Here is a 10,000-nt window from a genome sequence, read left to right on the forward strand (position 1 = left end):
TACATTCAGTTCTACATTAAGTGGTTAAAGTTTTTTTTATATAGCTTACAAATCTCTTTACAAATAAAGGCGTCGAGTTTATACATTCTATGTCCAATATTCAAGTTGTTTTCAAAGGTTTCTTTTATGAAACTGGACTCTATGATGTTTCTTCCCACTAAGTTATTCAAATGAACCAATTTCTTTGCACCTGACCAATTAATAGTGTGATTTTTATCTCTAACGTGACCAAAAAGTGCATTATTATCTTGAGCATATCTGACACTTTTTTTATGTTGTGTCTGTGGGTGTGTGTGTGCGTTTGTGTGTGTGCTTGTAGGTTTCCATGCAGTATTAGGTTGGATAAGCCAATTCCAATGCTTCTGTGTATATTCCTATTATCATACAAATCATATATCATTTGTTTTAGGCTATTTTCCAACGATTTTTCTAATCACAAAACTTCCCTTCATGCAGTAATTTCGAATACTTTTTTAATCATTCCGCCGCAAATATTTACTACAGGATTATATAGGTCACGGATCTACATATCTCAATCTCATGAATCCCACCCTTGAGCTATCAACATGAATATGAACTAATTACAACGTAATTATGTTTTCGGGCATCGTTATATAATTTTTTCTTCAAGAATTTAGTTTTGTAATATTCCGGCGTTAAGGCTTGGCAAATTACTCAATTATCGCCAAAATTCAAAAAGTGAGCAATGGGGTTTTATTTGAACTTGAATGATTCTCTTCTCTCTCTCTCTCTCTCTCTCTCTCTCTCTCTCTCTCTCTCTCTCTCTCTCTCTCTCTCTCTCTCTCTCTCTCTTCATATATATATATATATATATATATATATATATATATATATATATATATATATATATATATATATATATATATATATATATATATATTTATATATATATATATACATATATATATATATATATATATATATATATATATATATATATATATATATATATATGTATATATATATATATATATATATATATATATATATATTTATCTCAAAATTAGTACATTACAATCTATATTTAGAAATAAGTTTGCTCCCTGAATAATAATATCCTAAATGTTAAGTCCAGTCTTCTAGGTTCATCGTTTTTTCCACCTGTCCTTTACTTTTTAAGATCTGATTAATTTAATCGTTGAATCAGTTGGAGAAAACAGTATTATCTTTGAAAAATTAAATTTAGGCTAATCGCAATGCCTTTTGACATATATATATATATATATATATATATATATATATATATATATATATATATATATATATATATATATATATATATATATATATATTTTATATATATATATATATATATGTATATACATATATATATATATATATATATATATATATATATATATATGTATATATATATATATATATATATATATATATATATATATATATATATATATATATATATATATTATATATATATGTATGTATATATATATATATATATATATATATATATATATATATATATATATATATATATATATCATACATATATATATATATATATATATATATATATATATATATATATGTATATATATATATATATATATATATATATATATATATATATATATATATATATATATATATGTCTGTGTTTGCGTGTGTGCGTGTGTGTGAGTGTGTGTTTGTATGTATCCAGGCACTTGCTCTTCATTACAAAGGAGAGATTAAATGCGAAATATTTTTTCACAAGTTTTCATACAAATAGTACGTTGTCTCCGCCACATCTAAGTGACAGGTGAAAATTATGCAAAGAAAAAGGTATAATATACCTGTAAATCTGTTTACCTAGTGGTCGATTGATACCTTCACTATCAAAGGACTTATCACAACTGAAAGTTGGGAAACTCCATTATAAACAAATTCTTGAAAGACTTCTCTCCTGGAGGCAAGAATTTCAATAAGTCTTCGTCAATCACAAACTTTTTTTTTCTACAAACATGGTTATCAAGAGCTACGTTTTTGATGTCGAAATATTTAAGATTTCAACAGCAAAGAGTTCTTTTTCTAATAGGACACCATGAAAGTATAGTATATCGTTTGTAGTTAAAGACTGTATTAAGCAAAACCTATTTATACCTTTGAAATTTCCCAATGTTTTCCAGACTCTTTGTATAGATTGTATCATTGCATCAGTCGTCTCTGTAATATAACATATCAAAGTAAGCTAAATCAACAGCTACACACAGAAACAAAATGAAACACGGAATTGCACGCATACACACTCATATATATATATATATATATATATATATATATATATATATATATATTATATATATATATATATATATATATATATAGTCCACAGTCATGTAAGCCTGAGACCTCCTACTCTTCCAGTCCCTTGTGGAGCCCAGCTGAACGTTTGGTGAACTAATCTCTCTTGGGGGAGTACGAAGAGCAAGCCCAAACCCTCTCCATATACTCCTCAATATGACCTCATCCACATATGACACTCTAGTAATACCTCTTTTAGTTTTCATAGCTAATCTTGCCCGGCCTTCTATCCCCCAATATCCTTCTGAGAACTTTGTTCTCAAATCTACTAAATCTATTGGATATTGTTTGATTGTCATACCATGACTCATGTAAATAGGGTAACATTGATTGAACTAAACTGATATAGTCTGAATTTTATACGTAATTTCAGGTGATTAGATTATATATATATATATATATATGTATATATATATATATATATATATATATATAATATATATATATATATATATATATATATATATATATATATATTTATATATATATATATATATATATATATACATATATATGCCTTGGAATAACAATTCGCCAACATCAATTAAAGACACTTATGTACTTGTTTTCATACTTGTCGTTTAATAACACCTTTTCATGGAAATAAATTGGCTTGTTTTATACAATTTTCGTGTGTGTCAGTGATAAATGAAATGCCGTATTAGACAAGAGGCGCTAATTTTCTGTGTAAGTAAAATGTTAGGTTAGAGAGAGTACTTTAGTTTCCTTAACTTATGTTCTATATATGGACTGTAACATAATAATGGAAGTTATAAAGACTCAGTGTATAATCATATAAAACAAAATAAAGGAGTAAATCCTCAAATCCAAAACTTAGTACATAAAGAGAAAAAAAACAGGAAGAATTCAAAGAAGATGAAGTACAGACTCTTGATAAGTAAGGTAAAAACGAAGACGGTTGAAGGTCCTAATAGCGCTTTACATTTCCGGAGGTTTGATAATTGAAGTTACATGAGATATTGAATTACAATAGTTTGTTTTTAGGCTTAGAAACCCTGTTTGAATTATACTATGAGGAAGTCTTAGGTATTACCCTCCAGATAGTGAAATTATTAGATACATACAGACTATGAAAGATTAAATGAAAAAAAAAAAATATGTTAACGAGGTTGACCATCATAAAAGAAAATAGTCTGTTCAAATTCTTGTTATCATAAAATGAAAGATTGGAGGAAACCATTAAATAGTTACTATTTATATATATATATATATATATATATATATATATATATATATATATAATATATATATATATATATATATATATATATATATATATATATATATATATATATATATATATATATATTATTTAGCCTTCTTATTTTAACTTGGTTTTATAATAGCTAACCCATCAAAATGGGAAATGGAAATCCAAAACGCAAGAACAATTATTATGTGGAAAAATACCGTTTACTAATGGAAATCTAGTTATGATGGCATTATGTTCCTGGGACCAAACAATCAGCATTCCACTGGACAATAAGATGAATGTATGAAAAAGGGGAAATATATCTATCCAAGCAAGCTCTTCGAGTTTACGTTTTCTTCTAGTATATCGGACGTCTGCAAAACGACATCGATTAATACAGCTATGATGTGAAGGACCTAAATATATTTGCTTTCAAAAAAGTACTAAAAGTGAACATTCTTCTATTAATTTTTTCTCATATATTAGAGCTTATCTTCGAATTCTAAGAATTTTTACAGGTGAGTGGGAGGTCAATGGAAACTAACCGGATGGTGAAGATTATATGGCTTTATTCATTTTATTTCGTAGAGTAAAATCTTAAAGACAGTGAACATATGTAAAGCATCAATGGCCGTGGCGTTGTTGTTATTCTCTCTATAATAAGCGTTTGGATATTAATAATGGGACTCTTTCAGAATCTAGAAAACCTAACAAATTTGTAAAAATTTATCCAGAGTATATCATGGTGTCTGAAGTATATATATATATATATATATATATATATATATATATATATATATATATATATATATATATATATATATATATATATATATATATATATATATATCATTTCATCCTACGCTTATTGACGCAAACAGCCTGGGTTCGATTTCCTCAGTCGTCTCTGTCTTGAGTTTTTAATTCAATACTCCTCCTTTCATCATCTCCTACTTCACGCTCTATAGTCCTCAGCTATGTAGACTTGGGTCTTCAAATTCTTCTGGTGCCTTCTGAGCCCCAGTCAAACGTTCGGTGAACTAATCTCTCTTGGGGAGTGCGAAAAGGTTGGCCAAGATGTTGTTCTAAATATTTTTCATCAATACGATAACATGAAAATATCACCAGATATGGGTTCTCTCCCAATTTGGCTGAGAATATTAAGGATACACCTTTTTTTTTTGGTTCGATCGTTTAAAAATAACTTTTAGCTAACAGTCCAAAGCCTGTCTTCTCAGAGCTATCCAAGGTTATAGGAGAATATATTGTACCAACCGTGTGTCACACAATTGTACATAATTCCTATTGTATATATTATGCTTGTATCTGCGCTCTTCCCTCCCACTAAAAGAACCTGAATGATCATGTCTCCGGTTTTGCTCTGAACTTTGTCTGTCCCTCGAACATGCCATGTCCTGTTGCCTTGCCGTTTTGTATATAAAGAAGAGTGTTCCTTAATATATAACTCAGTCGTTTCCAACCTGCCTTTGAGCTCACATCCTTCTCTCTCCTCCGTCACATTGGTGACCCCGGAGTGACTGGCTCTCCCGCCTCCCCCACCCCCCGCCTCTCACCGTTACTATGACGCCGTCAACGCATACCTTCTGCAGCAGTACTTGCCGTCGCCAGCCGCCCGTATAGCAACGCCTTTTCAGCTCTCTCAACAACCGTTGGGTGACCAAAGGGCTTCGCTCACCCTCGGGAAAATGACCAGTATTACTCGCCTGCAACCTGCCGCACACGGCTCTCCTCGTGAGGTGAACCTAGTTCGTGCCCTTATGGACAGCCACTTCAAAACCTCCATCAACGCCTCCACTCGTGACGAAGAGGACACCTATTCAACTTCAACCGAAGCTGACGTGAATTCTATAGGACATACACGCCTATGAATGCCGTAGGACATACACGCCTATGAATGCCGTAGGATATACTCGCCTATGAATGCCGTAGGCCTATGAATGCCGTAGGACACACACGCCTATGAATACCGTAGGACACACTCGCCTATGAATGCCGTAGGACACACACGCCTATGAATGCCGTAGGACACACTCGCCTATGAATGCCGTAGGCCTATGAATGCCGTAGGACACACCACGCCTATGAATACCGTAGGACATACTCGCCTATGAATGCCGTAGGACACACACGCCTATGAATGCCGTAGGACACACTCGCCTACCCCGTGACGAGCCGGAGCGGGCAACACAGCCACCCATCATCCACCACTCACTCGCACCCCCAACCAACGACTTCTACAGCCACTCACTGCTGCTCATCGGCGCAGTTGTTACTACTACCTCTCCAGATTCAGGGCACCTATTTAACATGTTCAGTATGTCATTTTTAGAGGGGGAGCCATGTACCAACCGTGTGTCACACAATTGTACATAATTCCTATTGTATATATATGCTTGTATGTGCGCTCTTCCCTCGCACTAAAAAGAACCTGAATGATCATGTCTCCGGTTTTGCTCTGAACTTTGTCTGTCCCTCGAACATGCCATGTCCTGTTGCCTTGCCGTTTTGTATATAAAGAAGAGTGTTCCTTAATATATAACTCAGTCGTTTCCAACCTGCCTTTGAGTTCACAACCCTCTCTCGGCTTCGTCACAATATCATCTTGACAATTGCTTTCTTATAACAAGGAAAAAATGAATGTGCATTGGTATATCTATTATTTAGGATTTTCCATTTTCACGTTATCCAAAAAATGGGGGATATTTTCATTTGGATAATGATTCGTTTCCTAAACAACTCAAAGAGGAATTTTTTTCTCTACTATCTCATAACTGCAATGATATTCTGAATGATTGCATGATCGTAGTCTTCAAAACTTCCGCCAAGATAAGTTTAAGCTTATTACTAGAAGACTTTGTCAAATACTTCCCAAGTGAGGTTGCATTCTTTCAAAGTAAAACAGTTATAGTCTGAATATATAAGGAATATACACTTTCTATCTACATCCTATCAAACATAATGGTTACAAGAATTGCTCAATGATAAGTCTTTACAAAAACCTATGATTGGTGATGTACCGGACTGGGGATTCGAGTCCCGCTGAAGGTTGAGAATTTCCTGTAGTCTGCCTCCTCACCCTCCTTTAAGTTTGTGATGGGGGTTTTGGATATGTTTTACAGTAGGTCTACCCTTCATTGCCTGTCCATCTCTGGTCTGAGCTTGGGTGGAGAAGAGGCTTAAGCGTTGATCATATGTATATACAGTATGGTCAGTCAGTATGGCATTGTAATGCTAGCTAGACCATTGTCTTTTCCCTAACCTATGCCATTCATGAGTGGCCATTAAATCCTTTAAAAGCAGTATTTATGCTTCGTTTTATGTCATTCCTTTTTCTTAGTCATTACATAAATGCGAGTGTCTTCCCCTTATTCAATATGAACAGGTGTTCATTCATTACCTTAATCTCTTGAAAACACTATTAAACTTTTTCCGTTAATCAGTAATTTCAAATGCATGAAGTAATGTTGATATGATGTTGGGTAGAAGTAGAATATCTCCTTCTATTAAATAAAAATCTACTGTCTTGGAAGTAAGTTCATTTACGGAAAAGATCCTACCATTGAAGTTTCAAGATGATGAAGAGTAATACTTGATATATAATGCCTTACGTAGCATAATGAGTCGGAGATAATGTTTGACATTGCCAATAATAGATTTCATGTTTGCCATTGACTGCATATGGAACATATTTAACAATAAAAGTGTTAGAAAAGTAATTAATCAAATTATACGATGACTGAAAATCAAATGGAGTAACATTTTCCTATATATATATTTTTTTTTATATATTTTAATTCCCGAAAGTGGTAAGAAAAATGGCTCATGAGAGAGAGAGAGAGAGAGAGAGAGAGAGAGAGAGAGAGAGAGAGAGAGAGAGATACTCATTGTGTTATCAGCGATATCTTATCAAAACGAAAAGAGTTTATCTCTAAATCTGGCTAACCATAACCCCCTAACATTACGATTCGCGCAGTGCCCCAAATTAACGCAATGAAGGTTTCAGGTCCGATATATATAATTTTGCTTCTAAAACCGAGACTTTATGCTAGAAACAAAGTACAAAATTAACCCGATTGACAGAGATGAGGTCGTAATGTGTTTTGCTCTCAGATCTCATTGCTGCACATCAACCGATCAACTAGTGCGTAGATATGTCTGTTTCCCAAATTTATTTCTTACTTATTTTCTCTTCACCCAAGTTCTGGGTTAAACAAGATAAATTCTTATGATATATTCTAACAAACTACCTAGATATACATCTATATTTTATTCGTCTCTGAAGTACTTTGTTGATAAATTTTATATTGGAATTTGTTTAAAAAAATTAACGATAGTTGACAATTCAATATTACTAGAATATGTTTAAAAGTTATATACATACATATATATATATATATATATATATATATATATATATATATATATATATATATTATATATATATAGTTTATATTATATATATATATATATATATATATATATATATATATATATATATATATATAAATATATATATTATATATATATATATATATATATATATATATATATATATATATATATATACATATATATAAATATATATACATATATATATATATATATATATATATATATATATATATATATATATATATATATATATATATATATATATATATATATTGCTAAGGTCAAAAAAATAAAAAAAACTGTTTTTACTCAAAAAGCAAAATATTTGTTGTCTCTAGTTAAATCCAATGGCAGCAATACAAATTACTCCAAAAGTGTAGTATTCCAGACACTAAATTCATTCTTAGAAGAACATGAATATAATATACAAAAATTTAATGAGAAGATATATAGTAAAGAGGCTCTTCGTTATATAGACACTGACAGTACATATCTTACTTCATGCACTGAGAAGCAACAAATTCACTAAAGCTTTAATTATATAGAAGTACAAATATAGAGTTACCTTCAAAAAAAGACTTTATTACCATGACTTACTATATGAATAAATTGATTATTCTTTTTTATTATCAAGATATACATGTTTGATTACTGCATGAATTCAACTTATTGCAATAAGAAGGAAAATATTTACTCTGTTCCTTGTAAAAATGCAACTTTGTTTGCAATTAAATATATTTCATTTGAGGCGATGTTCAGCCTTTGTATTTTATTTCAAATATAACAAGATATGTGTGTTAAACAAGAGATGGTAATAAGTGCTAGCTTTTTCAAAAAGAAATATAAAAACAAGTATACATGGGTAAGAGTGGAAAATGGAAGAGTAGTATAAAGGGCATTAATGGATTATGTGTTGATAACTAAAAGAATGTTTGGAAGATTGAAAGACGTGCACGTCTTTAGGGGTATGGCTAACGGTATGTCTGATTATTTTTTGGTGGAAGGAAAATTAGTTGTAGCAAAAGAGTGGGGGAATAGAGTAGGTGGATGTAAAAGGGGGCTAGTGAGGGTTGAAGAGCTAATAAAACCGGGGGCAAAAAGTAAATATCAAGAAAGGTTAAAAATGGCATATGACAAAGTGAGAGTAAGAGAAACTGGTAATTTAGAGGAGCAGTGGAAGTTAGTAAAAGAAAATTTTGTTGGGATTGCAAGTGATGTGTGTGGCTAAAAGGTAGTTGGAGGCAGCATGAGGAAGGGCAGTGAATGGTGGAATGAAGGAGTGAAGGTAAAAGTGGAACAGAAAAAGAGGGCTTTTGAAGTATGAGAAATATGGAGAGAAAAAGGTGGAAGTAAAGCGCAAGGTACGTGAGGCAAAGAGGGCAGCTGACCTAAGGTGGGGTCAGGGATTGAGTCAGTCATATGAAGAGAATAAGAAGAAGTTTTGGAAAGAAGTGAAGAGAGTAAAGAAGTCTGGCGCAAGAATTGAAGAGACAGTGAAAGATGGAAATGGAAGGTTGTTAAAAGGAGAGGAGGGAAAGGAAAGGTGGGCGGAATATTTTGAAAGTTTACTGAATGTTGAGGATAATAGGGAGGCAGATATAATTGCTGTTGTAGGTGTTGAGGTGCCGGTGATGGGATATGAGAATGAGAGAGAGATTACAATAGAGGAAGTGAGGAGAGCATTAGATGAAACGAGAGTAGGAAAAGCATCTGGTATGGATGGTGTGGAAGCTGAGATGTTGAAGGGAGGGGGTGTGTGACTGTACTTGAATGGTTGGTGAGATTGTTTAATATGTGTTTTGTGTTGTTAATGGTACCAGTAGATTGGGTTTGTGCATGTATTGTACCACTATATAAGGGTAAGGGAGATGTGCATGAGTGTTGTAATTCAAGATATATTAGTTTGTTGAGTGTAGTTGGAAAAGTGTATAGTAGAGTAATGATTAATAGTATTAAGGATAAAACACAGAATGCAATCTTAGAAGTACAGGGTGGTTTTAGAAGAGGTAGGGGTTGTATGAATCAGATTTTTACAGTTGGGCAGATATG

This window comes from Palaemon carinicauda, chromosome 23 (assembly GCF_036898095.1).
Source record: "Palaemon carinicauda isolate YSFRI2023 chromosome 23, ASM3689809v2, whole genome shotgun sequence".
In the NCBI taxonomy this organism is placed as follows: domain Eukaryota; kingdom Metazoa; phylum Arthropoda; class Malacostraca; order Decapoda; family Palaemonidae; genus Palaemon; species Palaemon carinicauda.